Genomic DNA, 17,262 nt, shown 5'->3' with positions numbered 1-17,262 from the left:
TCTACTTAAGCATATTCCACATGCAAGCAGCCACATCATTTAGTTATCATCAAACTGAGAAGAAACTTTTTGTTCTGTTCTTGTGTGTGTGGAAAGAAGTCATACAATTCTACTTAAGCATATTCCACATGCAAGCAGCCACATCATTTAGTTATCATCAAACTGAGAAGAAACTTTTTGTTCTGTTCTTGTGTGTGTGGAAAGAAGTAGGAAATCTCTTTAAATGATGCCAAGGATAGTGCTTCTTAATGATAACTAACAGGAAATAACAAGAGCTAGGACAGAAAGACAGTCAGTCTACATGAATTTGGTATGGGAAAATCTTGAAAGTTGGTCATAAAATTTAATTACACACACCTCCTGCAGATAATAAAATATTTTGCTTCAAACTTTGCTTTTTATCTAAATTGCCTCTTTCTTCCATGCATTCCTCTGAGTATGGGCTATTTGGAATTTGATGTGAAAGAGCATTTTGGGTTCCAGATATGTTTGACCTGACAATCTGGAAAAAACAGTTCTGTAAAATGGTGTGAGTTGCAGTGCTAAATCAGGATCAGTGATGCCTTTGTAAACTAATTCTTTCTTGGAGTAGAGCGTAGATCTGCTTTTATCTTTCTCTTCCCTGCACTTAGGGTTCTATTTTAGAAGAAACTGTTTCACAAGTTCCCAGTGTTTTCTCCCACTGAACTTCCGTGACTTTTCAAAGGACACCCCTGAACACACTTGTACTGTATATTCCCTTACTTAACCCCTGAAACAACTGCAGTGGAAATTGAATGCAGAAAAGGGTGCATTTCTAATCTGTTTGGTGGGTCATTTAAAGGTTTAAAATAAGCTCAGTCATGCTGCATTGGTTAAGAAGAGGAGACTCAGGGGTGACCTTCTTGCTCTCTACAACTACCTGAAGGGAGGTTGTAGCCAGGTGGGGGTTGGTCTCTTCTCCCAGGCAACCAGCACCAGAACAAGAGGACACAGTCTCAAGCTCTGTCAGGGGAGGTTTAGGCTGGATGTTAGGAAGAAGTTCTTCACAGAGAGATTTGCCTTTGGAATGGACTGCCCAGGGAGGTGGTGGAGTCACCATCACTGGAGATCAAGAAAAGCCTGGATGAGGCACTTAGTGCCATGGCCTGGTTGATTGGATAAGGCTGGGTGATAGGTTGGACTGGATGATCTGGGAGGTCTCTTCCAACCTGTTTGATTCTATAATTCTATAATTCTAATTCTAAGTCAACATCCTTGTTTGTTGTAAATTTGTTTCTCTGTAGAGCCTTAAGTTTCAAGTAGAGAAGGATTTGTCTCCTTGAGTTACAAAGAAATTCTTGAAGATACCAGATAAACTCCTACTTCTTGTCTGTGTCAGTGAAGAGCCTGATGTGGTGGGTTGAAAGTAGCCGTGCAGAACTGTGCATTTCATCTTGTCATTCTTAACTACAGTACTTCTACTGAAGTACAGAAGAAGATGTAAGGAGTACATTGGCAATGTCACCATGTTCTGCTGTGAGTGGCACCTAGTCCTGACTCTCCAACAATTAAGTAAAGAAGGTGGTCTCCCAGCTCTGTCTGACCCACAGAGGTCAAAGTGCCAATGTTTATTCCAGCCCAACTGCTGGGAGACAGTCCTCTCTCTTATGTGGATGAATTCCCTGTCCAAACTGTTTTCTCTGTCTCCCCTCCCGTGCTCCATTGGAGGTGGGAATGGGTTTGTCATAGGATGATATTTCTCCATTGCCTATTTGCTGTATTCTGGGGGAGTAGGTGAGTTGTGTCTTTTGTGTATTGAGATGCAGTAAGAAAGCAGTTATCTCTTGGGTGTTGTATAGGGTGATAGCATTCCTATTGCCTTATGGGGGGCAGGAAGTCTTGTGCTCATGGTTACAGTAGTTTAGCTGGTGGCTGCTCAGACCTGCATGTTGCACAGAAAGCTGTTCAGTGCTAAATGTCAACTCTGTGTGCTGAGGAGTGTTGCACGTGATTTGCATGATCAGACTCACTGTGTGGAATGGCTCACCATGTTTGTTGCACAGATGGCACCACATTTTGTCTTCACACCAATGCTAACCATGCTGGAGAAGGTTGTCCACTGCCAGTTATGGAGCACTAGTCATTCCAGAATGACAAGATTTATCCACAGGTTAATAAATTTGCTGGGTTTGTGCTCTTGGGAGGCACTGTTTCCTGTCAACCTTCAGAAGTCACTGCCTCTCAAACAACTGTCTTATGCAAGAAATGTTTGCAGCAAATGCAGACCAGCAGCTGTTAGAGTGCATAGGGTGCTGCCACCAGCATGGTTGACTGTGTGCATTGGGCATACAAGTCATGGACATTGTGTAGGTAGTCTAGAAAGTGCTGTGTTGTAGACACACAGGGAGCACAGAGGTAGCCACTGTGCCTCTGTGCAATCCATCTGATACACAGAGCAAAGACAGGGCACAGCATTTGTACACAAGTCTTGTACTATGGCACGGGTAGCAAAGTTGGTGTAGTTGTGCTTTGCTTTTCTTCAGGGCATGTGGTAGAACTGCACTTAGACACTGCTACTCTAGTATTTGCCTAACCTGCGCTAGTGTGTACAAGAGCAAGCAAATGTAGTATAGTAAGCAGTACTATATTTTGCTCCTCCAATCCATCTCTTGTTTCCAGGTTCCTTTTGCTATGAATGATGTTGAGGGGGCCTTGAGGATACACAAAGATACCTTCTGCAATTTCAGTGAGGTGGATGTAGCACAGCCTGTAGCGCTGACTTGCTTCAAAATCAGTCTTTCCACAAAATGTTTTAGATTCAGCCTGTTCAGAAGAAAGTAAGTTTTACTGGAAATATTTTGGCTTGTTCATGACTCACTTGTTTTTACAAGCCTAACACTCCTTTCCAAGCACTTCGTTTACTATAAAATATGAAATTCTGAGAAGTATTCTTATTCTCTGCTTTGCCTTCTGCAAATCCATCGTGGGAGGGAAATTTGTGAAGAGTTTCATACTGCTGCCTTGACACTCAGAACTTCCTGGTTTGGAAACCTGTTGCTTTGGATTTTTACTTTTCCTTAGAACAAAAGATTGCAGAAGCATTTTGGGTGTCTGGGAGGTTGCAGATGGATCATAATGATATTCTTATCGCTGGTCATACTCAGCAAGGCTCCTGGGCCTTACTGCTTCTCGCCTAACAGCTGCCAGTGACAAGAATAATTTTCACGCTTGGAAATCATCTTTACTTGACCTGTGCACATTTACATGCTGTTCTTCTCTCTAAAATATTCTTGGTTTGAGTGATAGATGGAATCATCTCCCTTTTTAATGCATTGATTTGCTATACAGATTTTTTTTTGCTGTTTGCTATGGTCTGTAGAGGCTTTTGGTGAATAAAAATGTATCCTAGCTTTAAATCAGGTATTGGATAAAATGAAGAGAGGCTGCCCTGACCTAAACAGAGGCTGACAAAGAAGAAAACAAAACAAGGATGAATGGGAGACAGAACTGGCTTTCCCTCTCCATCTTATTCTAAAGAGAGAAGACTGTAAGTGGTTTCTTTCTGTAAGTTGTTTGTTTCAGTTTCAGTGATTTGTCAGCATTTAAGCCTGAATCTCAGAACTCTTCAGTCTCTGCAGGCCTCCCACCCATACAGGCAAATATTTATGAATCTCAAACCCTAGCAAGATGAAATATTGAGTTACAGGGTGTGTAAGAGGATGTTAGAGGTCATCAATATGACTCATTTGAGAAGGGGTTGTGAGTCTCAGTCCTTTAAAAGAAAAAGTAGAGGCAGATTTTTGCTAATTTTTTCATGCCACTTTTATCAGCATTAAAAATATCCACATTTTAAAATAACTTCAAAATAAGGACATCACAAAAATAGTATAGACTTCTTAACCCAATAGAAAACAGTGTGTCAAAATAAGGTTATGTTGTGGTTTCAGGCCCAGCTGCAGCTGAGCAGCATGCTGCTGCTCACACAACTGGCCCACTCATCCCTATTGCTTGGTAGGATGCAGGGGAGAAACAGGGAGCAAAACACAAACCCTGCAGGTTGAGTTAAGGGGAGTTTAATAGAACAATACAAAGAACAGAGGAGCAACTGGAATAACACAATGAGGGGAAAAAAGCAGTCTAGAAAACAAGTCACAGAAAATGCAATGTGCTCGCCCAACGTAGCCGACACTACCTGCCACCAGATAACCTTTCACTTGTCTCCACCAGCTCCACTTCTCCCTATATATATAGTGGGCATGAGGTTGTATGGTATGGAATACCCCATTGGCTGGCTCACCTGGCTGTCCTTGGCTTGCCCCCACCCCCTGCTTCCTGTGAAGAAAATTCACCCAATCCTAGCCAAACCCAGGGTGGGTTATTTACAATATTTCGTACTGAGATCAGTAAAACAGTTCACAAAAGAGTTGAAGACAATTTACAATGACTGTCATCTTTTATCTGAAAAAAATAATAATAGCAGAATATAGTACATTAAAACATGGTTTTTGGTCACATTCATTTTTTAGACTATATAAGTCTCTGGATTGTCTTTTTGGTCAGTGATTTGCAGTGATTAATTTTGCTAGTCATGTCCTGTAGAAAAACCCATAGTGAGGTCATTTTAAAAATTAAATTCCAACATAACAGCAAAAATTGTCACATGTCTGCTTAGGTGCTAAGGTTGCTGATAGTGTATTTGGGTTCCAGAATCTTAAATTGCATTAAATTTTAATTTCCTACATTTTGACAAGAATAGTCTTCAAAAAATGAGACCTTGGAGTTTCCAGAACAACCTAACCCAGCATCTTTGTAGAAAAGTATGACCTGTACCTTCAGTTTGTCCCAGCAGAGCACTGACTCTTGAATCATATTGAATCTTCCAATCTGATGGTGATTAGTAAGCCATCAGTGACCATTTATTAGAAATCTACTGAGTTTTTATTAACATTCTAGTAGATGTTGGAGACTAGAATGTCATGGTGCAACAAGTGAAATACACTTTAGCAGTTTGTGGGCTGAAACCATCCAACTATTGAATAGTGGACCCTTGTAGATAGCCCAGTCTTCTGCCACTTGCAGACCTCACATCCTGTATAAACATCTGACAGAATATGTTCATGTAGGTTTTATAAATTACTAAAGTGACCTTCTGGTAACTTGGGGTACAAATGTCAAACATCTGAGTTGTTTGGGGTTATTTTTCATTAACTCACTGAACCATACTGAATGGATGTTTCAGATGTCAAAGCTGGAGTTGAAGAGGTCATGCAACTGGGTGAAGAAGTAAGAACAAATGACCTCTTGGTGAACTTCATTGAAAGATTAGAGATCACAGGATGTTTTTCTACGTTATTGTAAGGGACTTTTCTATATCAGGGTAAGATTTACATGAAGAAATGGTGGTCTTTGCTTTACTAGAGTGCTTGAAGAAGTTACACAGATTTCAAGACCATCTCTAAAAAGATGCCATACAGAAATAAAACCATCAAACTGCTGATATATGAGGTATATTTTATATCTGCCTTCACTTTGCATTCATTATTCCAAGTTCCTAATTTGATATTGATGTGGGAATTGGTGGTCACTTGCTTTTAAGTGGCATTTTTCATTTTGTGTAGGTAGTGGCTGAACAATTCATTCACTGGTCTCTACAGAGCTCTTCAGCATTACCCTTGTTATATTAGTTTCACAATTTCTTGTGCCTTCTCCCACACTGAAAAAAAGAAGCATGCCTAGGCAAGAGTCACTCTCCTTGAATTTATTCAAGTTTCAGTTTTGCTGCAGAAAAGAGTAGAACTACATTGCTGTGTGGGATGAAATTTTAAACAAGTGCAAACACAGTGCATGTAATACCACATTTTGTTTGAGTGTAGTGTGCGAGATGTGGCACAGAATCCTGGGAAGATTTGTATATCATACAGTTACTGAGAAGATTTCCAATCCAGGCCTTGGAAAGGCAGGAGTCCAGTGTTAGAAGCTGGCAGTATGAGTGAACAAGAGATTCAACTACTCTTTGGTTAACAGCAGGGAGAAACTTTTGCTCTCTCCTTTATTTGAGAAACATGTTGCTGTGCTGAATATGAATGGTTATTCGTGTTGAATCTGCATCTCTGTCTACATTTATTCAACAACTCCAAGCCACGATGTACTGATTTTTGGAATCATCATATGGCTTCATAAACAAAGGAAAAATTAAGAAAACAGATAAGGTAGTATTTGGAAATGTGCAGCTTTCATTAATCAAGCATACATGCAGTATTTGGAGGATTTGAGTATTTTTAAAGTTGGGCACTATAGACTTTCTAAACACTATTATGAAAATGTAACCCTTAAAACTACATGCCCTTTAAGAAAAGAGAAGAAATCACTCCTTGAGTTAGAATGTAATTCCAGCAGAGTTAGTCCCTGATCCTTTAACATAACAACTCTGTTTCAGCAAATTAGTTTTAATAGTTACCCCTTGCATCTTTGCCCTATGAAGTGGTAGATTGCAATTTTTTGTGCAGTATCCCACTCCAGCCAGTCCACATGTGCCAACAGGAGTGAAAAGATGTGGCTGGTTTTGCTGTGGAGTTAGCTGTTAGCAAATCCAGCTGCTCTTGGCAGAAAATCTGAGCATGCAGGTTGCAGCACACAGATTGAGAGATGTGACAGGCAGCTGTTACCCAGTACAAGGCTTGTGATGTTTAATTAAATCAACTACAGTTGCCTCTCTGACTAAGTTCTTAGTGAAAACTATTCACTTATGCTTTAGTTTATGTTTTGGGGATGTATTAGTGTTACCATTGTGTCCTTCAGATGGCTTAATCAATTCTTTATATCTGAGGCCTTAAGGAGTGGACAGAAGAAAGAAAACATTTGTACTGAGACACAAACAGTGGGGTACATTACGAAAGAGCATTAATTGTGCTTTGATACAGAATTTATGTACAGAGACATCCAGCTTTTATGAAGCAGCTAAAGAGACAAAGCTGCTAAACCTGTGGAAATCACCTTTAAGATCATATGCTCCATCTGAAATACCTGTAAACATACCAATATTCTTGACCTGAAATGCTTTTTCAGTTTTGCAGATGTCTGTATTAAGTGGTCATTTCAGTATTGAAATTTAAAGCTGTTAAAGAGTGAGAGCAAGACTATGAAAGTGGAGTTTGACCCCATAATTTGACTATTGATATTTACATAATGTAGCAGCAACATTACACACTGCATTACATTATTGCAGTAGTGTTGTAGGATGTGGCTTGAGGATGCTGCAGCTACGTGCAAGGTTTGTGAGGATCTGAGGCTGGAAGGTTCTAGATTATCATAACTTAAGCAAGATGAGATGTAAGGTGTTGGCTACCAAATCTGTATTTATGATTATGCTGAAGTTTACTGACACTGCTGAAGTGCCTCCCTCCCGGTCACAGGAGTGGCTGTTGCTCTGAGCAGGAACTAATCAATCTGACTGTCACCACTGAGGGCTTTGCTCGCTGCCTTTGGAAAGCTGGTGGCTGCTAATGTGTTTTATTTGTAGTAAGCTTATGAAAGGAAAGAGAGTTAAAGCCAGAGGTTTTTGAAGCCACAGCAGACTGGTTGACTCTCTGGGGAAGTCAATGCCTGAGTATGCAGTGAAGGGAAATGAAGTTTCCCTGCCACCAGCCTGTCCAGCAGAGAGGAATGACAGTGCCCCTCCTGAAATGAGTGGAAATGAGCAACGGAAAGAATTTAGCCAAGGTATTGTGGGAGAACAGGAAAAAGCGCTTTTTCACGTGACCCCTTACAAGTGGATTTGGTGTTTGTTTTGTGCCGGGGTTCAGTCCTGAGTTTCAGGCAGTAAACCAGAGTCCTCTCCACAGGCTCATTGAAATGGAAATGGTTTGCCCTCTGCTGTGGAATGCAAAGTATTTTAGGAATGTTCCCAGGTCTTGGGGCTTTTTAAAATTTGCACTTTTAAGACTTTTTTGGTTGTTGTTGTTGTTGTTTTGTTTTGTTTATTTGAACCAATTCTCATAACAAAACCAGCAAATATGAAGTGCAGGTTTGTGTTCACATGAACAAACAGTTCCCTGCAAGTCAGCCATGGAAAGACATGGGAAATGCAGAAATGCTTTGCTGGGTTGCTATCAAAGTGCTGAGTGCTTTGCAATGCCAAACAACAAGAACAGCCCTCAGTAAGGCAGGCTGGTGAGATGCTGTGTGACATCATTCCGTAGGGAATTCCCTTGTGTTGCCATCATTTAAAAAAGCCCTATTCAATAGCATGTCTTCTGTAATCAGGACACTGAAGATGGGCAGAGGCTTGTACTGGATGCCCTGTCTGCCACAGGTCTTCTGCTGACCAAAATAGACCAACATCAAGTGATACAAGGCTAGGAAAATTATGATGAGAGGCAGTACCATATTCCAGAACAGGAAAAACCTTGCTTAGAAATGAGTAGTGGGATTTGTTGGTCTTTGTGTTTTTGGTGTCAGGGCACAGAATACAAAATGGCTTGACATTTACTGATTTTTTTTATTGTTTTGGATAGATTAGGTGCATACACAAACCATATTTGATGATTAGAATTAGAATTAGATTTAGAATTAACCAGGTTGGAAAGGCCCTTTGAGATCATTGAGTCCAACCTATCATCCAACACTATCTAATCAACTAAACCATGGCATCAAGCACCCCATCAAGTCTCTTCCTAAACACCTCCAGTGATGGTGACACCACTACCTCCCTGGGCAGCACATTCCAATGGCAAATTACTCTTTCTATGAAGAACTTCTTCCTAACATCCAGCCTATACCTCCCCTGGTGCAGCTTGAGACTGTGTCCTCTTGTTCTGGTGCTGGTTGCCTGAGAGAAGAGACCAACCCCCATCTGGCTACAACCTCATTTTAGGCAGTTGTAGAGAGCAATAAGGTCTCCTCTGAGCCTCTTCTTCTCCAGGCTAAGCAACCCCAGCTCCCTCAAATAAGACATTTTTGAGGAAGTTCTGCCTATCAGTCAGCCAGATTTCTGAAACAGGGACACAAATCTTTATGTGTTATTTGCTTAATCAAGGGAAAGATGCAGAGTCCTGTACATGAAGAAAAACATTATTATGGCAGAAGGGTTGCCCTCTTTTATAATTATAAAATAATTCCATGATTTTAAAAAAAAATATGTGTTTGTTTTGTTTGTTCTGGTTTTTAAGTACAAGTGTATGCTGTTTTATATGATAAATTATAAAGAAATTTATAATCTCATGTTTTCTTCAGTGAGGGCCTTTATACATGGTAGAGTTGTACTTAGCATGTATCAAATCCTGATTGTGGATGCATGTGTGGGACTAACAAGTTTGAGGAAATCTTCAGTTTTCTTTGAATGAGGTTTTTGGCTCTGTGTATTAATTTCCCCCTGTTTGTACTTTGTGGATATTTAAATAATTTCTGTATCATTACTTTCCCTTCCTTTTCATTAATTTGGGAGAAGAGAAACTATGTCAGCAGAAATGCAATTAGCTCAGCACGGGCACTAGCAGTAGCCAAAAGAGAACAAGCAGGAACACTAGTGGCATGCTAATGCTGTGTGATAGATGTGTTCCCTCCTGAAGGTATGTTTTCTTCTGATGGATGCAATTTAAGGCAGAAGGTATGCTGAAAGTTAAACCCCCAGCAACTGGTTTCTGTAATGGGTGAAGAGTGTTCTTCCTGATGTAATCTCACTGTAAGTAGGCTAAGTGTGGTTTTCCTGTCACATATTTGCCTGTGTATTTTAAAAACATCTGCAACTGTTATTACTTACCATAGATGTCTTGAAAAACATGCTTTTACTTGGCATTTTACCTTTACTTGATTAAAATATGATAAAAGTACTTAGATAACAATGTCATCTACAGGGGGCTGCTGTGAATCTGAACAGGCTGTCCTGGACTTTCTTCTGAGTTTCTGAAGTATAGCAATGTCCCCTTTTCAGCTGCACAAGTTAGGTGGACAGATGACTTCACAGCATCAGAAGAGTCTTCCAGTGATTGGTTAGCTAATGCATCTCTTTGGTGTGCAGCATTTTTGAGCCATATAATGCCAAGTCAGTAGAAAGAGGCAGCTCGTGCTTACCGTTGTCATTAATTTTTCACACTGTCTTTGTGCAGAAACTAATAAAAGGAAGTCTGTAGTAACCTCTGGGGGCTTGGGACAGGCGGGGCTAACTGGTTCAGAGCAGCTGTGTTTCTGCTCCTAATTCTAAAGCTACGATCCAGGTCTTTGTCTCTGCATGGTATAGCTTTGTTTTGCAGACAGTATGTTCCCTTGTCATCTACAGATGGCATCATGATGCAAGCGCAAGTGTATTGCCCGCAGTGTCAGTGTGGCAGTATGAAAGCTTTTCCTGTTGGTGCTACTTATATCTCTTCCCACATCAGTGCCTGCTTTTCCTCTGACTTCCTGGGGCGTGATGCCAGGGAAGATAGATGTACCACTTCTGGAAGAAAGTCAGGTCAGTGGAAGAGCTTTGTCACACCAACCCATGTGAGAATGCTGTCATGTCACATGCAGAACAGCTGTCGTGGACAACTAGTTGCAGCCTTTGCAAAGGTCCCTCACAGAGCAGTCCCCTGGCATCCCTTACCATGGAGTTTGTTGTCTCTAGTGAAGATGAGCTTCAGGGCCAGTAAAGCAAGTATTGGCTGGTAAAATCGTATCATCCTGGAAATCTGCAGTGACCTGCAGTGGATACAGGATGTTAGTTGGGAACTACATTCAGAAGCTTTATCCAGGTGTCATCAAAGTGTTTTCCTTGCACAGGAGGATTAGAAAGTGGAGCCTTTGCTGCCCTTTTTGCTGCTTCTCAGTGCAAACCGCTGGTAAGCAAGGTCGTTGTTAAGGCCATTGTGGGCAGCCTTCAGGGATCACCTGCATCATCAACAGCCCAAGAGGACACATGTAGGCTGGCTTCCCTTGCTTTGCATTTCCTTGTGGTAGCCTTTCTCCTGCTGCAGCAGAAGATCCTCATGACCATGGTCCTCATGAAGGTCCTTCTCGTAGGTACCTGGAAACTGGATATATGATTTCATTGCTCTCATGTGCTGTGCATCAGAGCAGAAGGGTAACAGACATTGCCTTTCCCACTGTGGACTCTGAACATCCCAGGGCAATCCCACTACCATCATGTGTACCCATTCCAAGTCATACATGCCTACAGTGTGCCCACTATAGTCACTTCTAAGCCACAAAATGCATAGTCTGTAAATTTGTGTCAGTGGTGGAACAACTACAAAAAACAAACCCTGAAGTCCTGGCTCCTACCAAACATACTCTGCAACATGTCCTTCTCAATAGGCAGTGCAGAACCCATCCTCTCTTCCTCTGACCAGTGTATAACCACTTTTCACCACCACAAGCACTGAACTTTCCATTATCAAATGTGCCTGAAATCACTGCTTTGCTATCTGTAGACTGTTAGCCATCTATTATACTTAACCCATCAAGTCCTATTCAGCCTAAATGCATGAGCTAATTTCCTGATACCTCAAAGCCTGTAGGAACCTCTTAAGGCTTTGCCTCAAATTTTTGTGGCTGAAATTTTCATTTATGTAAGACATCTCCCACTTTTCTCCTCTTCCTCATCTGCCTATTCATTGATGATAAAGGACAGTGCTTAAGAGCAACCACAAAAAAATTATTGTGGCTGTATGAGCAGTACAGCAAATCTGGTCAATATACCTGCAACATTTTGTATAAAGGTCATGTGGCTTACAAGGAATAAAAACACAGAAAATTGGCCAAAGAGACTGTTAAAACTGAGGCCAGCATGGCAACTGGCCAGCCACCTAAGTTTAGATTGACAGGTGATGGATGTGGCCAGAAAACACCAGGCACTGTGCCTAGTTGGCACAGAGTGAGTGGCTACTATGACTCTGCATGTCTTGGAGCTCCCTTGGTTAGGGGGCAGTACACTGCACAAGAGATGTCCTCGTGTACCAGAGAGCTGACCTTGAAGCAGGAGAGGGATTTATGGTAGTAGTATTCTGCAGCTAGGACAGGCAGTTCAGAGTCGTGTTGAAGGTAACTGCAGGGAAGAGTTGGTGTAGCCTATGAAGAAGCTCATAGCTGTACTTACACTCTCTTGCTTCTGCAAATACACCTTGCTGTGCTCATCCTCACTCTGTCAAAGATAACGTTCTGACTTGCTGCTAGCAGAGGAGCAGTTCCTCGTGTTAGTGCACCTGCTGCTCTGTTGTTCTGCAAGTAGGTTGCAGTGACTGGGATGTCCTCATGGAGGTGTTTCCTCTTGTTCTGTAGACTCTGTGCTCTCTCCAAGGCCTAGACTTTGACACAGTGGGGTTGCTGCTGCTAGTGCTGCTTCATCAGAGAACAGTACAGGGAGAAAAATGTGAAGGTTTCTCAGGATTTGATGGCCTGTGAAGAAAAACACTTCAGTGATTTATGATTATCCTCTTCATAATGCCCTCATTCTCTGGGTCAACTCTTCTGCAGCAGTCTTGTGCCTTTGACCATGTCCTAGGAAGACTGTTGGGAGTAGAGATCTGTACAAGGTGATCTGTCTGTATTGTTAAGCACCTTTAATACCATGAGGGTAGGGAGATGGCAGTGCCACAAACCAATTCCTTCATGGCTCCAGATCACAGGACATGGCAGCCCTGTCAGCATGGGCAAAAGGGATGGAAAGGAGGAGCCAGCCTGTGCAATAGCACTTTTCTGTTGTGGATTTTGTAGCTTCTTCTGAGTGAACAGAAGATCATGCTTCTGATAGCTGCCCCTACCCCAGAGGCAGATTAGCCTTTTGATTGCAGTGGAGAGGTTCTCATCAGTGTTTCTGTTGCTCTGGACTGTGCTGCTCTTGATATGAATCCCTCTGATGTCATTCTGACCTGTCTCCATCTGTGCAAGATGTATGTGTATGTGTTCCTTCTCTGTGCCCCCTCCTCTACCACCAAAATTACATCATGGAACAATTCAAACAGTGTCACCTCAGCATGGTGTGGCTGGTGTTCATTGACCACAGTGTCACTGGAACACAGTTGGATGGCATGTGGGGTACATGGATAGGTTGGGCTGTGGCTGGACTTCTCATGACAGGAGACTGCAGTGGTCCAGATGTGGGAGGATGAAAGTGTACTACTGACACAAACCACAGAGAAGGGGAGGACTTGTGGTGTTTGACTTAACACTAACATCCTCATAGAAAAGCTCAGGAAATGTGGCATAGACGGCTGGTCAGTGAGGTGGATTGAAGATTGGCTTGACAACAGAATTCAGAGGGTTGTCATCAATGGCACAGAGTCAGCTTGGAGGCCTGTGGCCAGTGGTGTACCCCAGATATAGGTACTGGGTCCAGTTTTGTTCAATGTCATTATCAACAACCTGGATGAGGGGATTGAGAGTACCCTCAGCAAGTTTGCTGATGATACAAAAGTGGTGGGGGGTTGGCTAGGCTACATCGGGCTGTGCAGCCATCCAATGAGATCTGGACAGGCTGGAGAGCTGGGTGCAGGCAAACCTCATGAAGTGCAAGGTTCTGCATCTGGGGAGGAGTAACAACAGGCACCAGTACAGGTTAGGGGCTCCCCTGCTGGAAAGCAGCTACACGGAGAAAGACCTTGGAGTGCTGGTGGACAGAAAGTTCTCCATGGAACAACAATGTGCCCTTGTGGCCAAGAGAGCCAATGGTATCCTGGGATGCATCAAGAAGGGTGTTTCCAGCAGGTCTAGGAAAATTCTTTTACCTCTCTACTCTGCCCTGGTGAGACCACAGTTGGAATACTGTGTCCAGTTTTGGGCTCCCCAGTTCAAGAAAGAGAGAACTTCTGGAGAGAATCCAACAGAGAGCCATGAGGATGATTAGGGGACTTGAGCATCTCCCCTGTGAAGAAAGACTGAGATCCCTGGGACTATTTAGTCTTCAGGAGAGAAGACTGATCTCAGCAATGTGTATAGGTATCTGAGGGGTGGGTGTCAAGTGGAGGGGGCCAAGCTCTGTTTAGTGGTGCACAGTAATAAGACAAGGAACAATGGGTTCAAACTGGAACACAGAAGATTTCACCTCAATATGAGGAGAAACTTCTTTACAGTGAAGGTGACAGAGCACTGGAACAGGCTGCCCAGGGAGGTTGTGGAGTTTCCTTCTCTGGAGACTTTCAAAACCCACCTGGATGCATTCCTGTGCAGACTTCCCTAAGTGATCCTGCTTTGGCAGGGGGGGTGGACCCGATGATCTCTTGAAGTCCCTTCCAACCTCTAATGTACTGTGGTACTGTGGTACTTGTAATTGCCCTGCAGATTGAATGGCAGCACAATTAAATAATTTTGCCTGGCAGTTCAGTAGGGGGATGAAGTCTTTATTAGTTGATGGCACTGCTTTGACAGTGACAATACATAGCCTGCTGTGTCTGGTGGTGACAGAGGCTGGCATGTTTACAGTCACATATGGATGCCATTAAAATCCACTCCTTCCTCTGCAGGGCTTAAACACTTAGAAATTAACAGCACAGCCAAGTGCCTTGCTCTCAGCCCGAATGGAGTCAAAGTGCACAGTGATTGTTTTTCAGAAAGAAAGTGTTTTTTGACTGATGGGAATTAGGCTAGGACACCTGCTGCTCAGAAAACCTGTTCTCAGCATGACTATTTCACCTGGAAGGAGGACTCACTGATGTCCTTTTAACATGTGAGCCCCTTTGCTGCATCTCTCTCCCATCTCTACACACAGTCCCAGTCAGAGACAAAAGCCAGTTTATAAGCTGTATATTCACTGGGGGCAGCTGTTTCAGCAGAGGGCAGAGGTTACAGAAGAGAGGTTGATGTGCCAGCACTTGTGTTCTGTGCCTCATCTGCATCCTGCTTGATCTCAGGCAGAAGTGATGTACCAACAGCTTGCCTGGTCACTTGTAAAAACAGGCAAGCTGCAATATTGCAGGACTTGATTAATGTGCTGGAACACAAGTGTCTAGTGCTGTCCAAGATGCCCCGCACAGCCCTGCCTGGCTTCCAGCTCTTGGTCCGGGAGCAACTCATTTTCCTGTATAACCAATATTACAATTTGTAGTCTCATGTGGGTGCTTCATATGTCCTAGGGCACCTCAAAAGACACAGGGTGCTTGTGCATGGACAACTGAAGTGTCTTTTCTTGTAATGTCTTTTCCTGGTGAAGGTCTCTAAAGAGCTGCTCCCTGTCAGTTTTATGCAACTGATGTTAATGAATATGTGCAGCTCAGAGTTGGAGGGATTTTTTTGGTTTTGTATTGAAATACTAATTTCCTGCAATACAGTACACCTGTCAACTGCTCCTCACCACCCATCACTGCAAGTCACACTTTAAAATGCAAAGCTAGTACTTGTGTTATGTTGGTGAAGGCAGCATAGGTTTGAAAGACAGTTTTAAGCATGTGGGAAGGAAAGACCAAGCAGCTTTTTCTATTTGGACAGCAGAACTCTTCCATATTCCAGAGTGCAGATCATCTATAACATGTATTTTCTTTACACACTGTCTTTTATGCTAGGATTGACAATTATGTTGTAATGAGACACATGGTAAGATAGCGAGTCTGGTTTACTAACTTTGTGTGTCTTGCTCTTGCTTCTGTGAGCACTTAAATGAAGACATGTAAGTTTATCACTTGTTAACGTGCTACTGTGTTTATCATTCTTGCTATGTTGCCCAGTGATGATGATCTGTAGGTACATCATTGTTGACTGAATGCTGCAGGGAGTGCTCAGCATGGCTGCTTTTGTGTGCAGGTCCTCAAGCAAAGGTGGCAACTTAGGTGCTTGCAATGGATCATTAGAAGCATTACCTTAGTCTCCTCAAACCTGAAAATGGCACTAGAGCATGCTCCTAGATTTCAGCAGATCTCACTTCCTCATGCCATTCATGGGCAACCTGGCAGAGTCACAGCCTCATCCTTGGCAAATTCTTATCAGCAGACTACTCTTTACCTCTTTGGTCTGTTCTTTAACCTTATCTTATGACTTCTCCATTCTTCATGAGTCTGTTTCCTTCTCAGCTCTCATTATTCTCTGCTTTCCATTTTTATTGTAATCTCTATTGCCTTGTTCCATGGTCCTCTCACTTCCTTCAGTTTCCCCAGTCAGCTCCAGTTAATTTGGAAGCAACTCACTGATGATCATTGTGTTTCTAAGAATGAAGATGTTTTTTTTGTCCCATTTCAGTCAGCCACAAAGTATTGTTGCCTTCATCAGAATCAATTTTTCCCCCTAAATCATATACATACACCTTCAAACACTTCCTAAAATTTCCAAGATTTGTACAGGACACCACAAAATGGCATGAGCTGATGTGATTTGTATTATTATTGGCATCTCCCCTTATTATTACATACCTTATTTCTGTTCTTCCAAGAAGCCTTATCTGTACATTAGGGTCCCACTGGGTGGATACTGCTCAGATGTCTGCAGAAAGCTCAGACTCTGCTACTATGTGCTCACAGTAAAATTTCAGTCAAAAAACCAGCAGTTGGTTGGGAAGGAAACAGGAGGAAGAGAGTTCAGAAGAAATCTACAAGTCTCAAAAAGTCTTTCAAGAGAGCAAGTAAAATGTCTTATCCTGTATGTAGCTAATATTTTCTTTGACTTGGCAAGGGTGAGGGCTCCTAAGGGGAAATACCAGAAATAGTAGATTTGAATACAGAATGGCATGCAATGGGGTAAAATCCTGTTTTGTTAATGGAGATGTGGGGTACAGTGAGCTGCTCTTAATTAAAACGCATTGCATTAGTGTAGTCATTTCACATTGTTTATAAAATGAAGTTGAGTCATTTATTAAGGAGAAAAATATAGATGGATTTACTCATTTCCTCTACAGATTGAAATTCTTGCTTGTTAGATTTCCCTAGATACATTCTCCTAATTTCCTAAAGAACTAAAAAAACTATGTATATCATGACTAGCATGAAGTTTAGATATGAATGGTGCTAGTTCAGAAAACTGATCATTCTCTTTTCATTTATTTTATGTAGGTTTTCTTTGCCTGATCTGTAAACATGTCTACAGACCTGCTATGTAAGTACATTTCTGCCATCCCACAGTGATTTTTTTTGTACCATATGTTTTTATCAGATTCCCAGATGTGCTCATGATTGATGGCTTTTATCTTCAGTATACAGTCTGCTTTTACATTTGTGTTTCTTCTGAGACATCTGTGGAGCAATATTGCCATTATAATCAGCAGGATTATTCTTGGAGTGAAGCATGACTTAATAGGAGTAGAATTGTAAAAATCTGGCCCATGTATAAGAACAAACTATCTAAAATGTTTTTTCTATCTTTGGCACAAATAGCATCCCAGATTACTACTGAGTGGTGTGCTTGGGTTTT

The sequence above is a fragment of the Dryobates pubescens genome, chromosome 6 (assembly GCF_014839835.1).
Source record: "Dryobates pubescens isolate bDryPub1 chromosome 6, bDryPub1.pri, whole genome shotgun sequence".
NCBI classification, from domain to species: domain Eukaryota; kingdom Metazoa; phylum Chordata; class Aves; order Piciformes; family Picidae; genus Dryobates; species Dryobates pubescens.
This window is presented reverse-complemented; position numbering follows the sequence as displayed.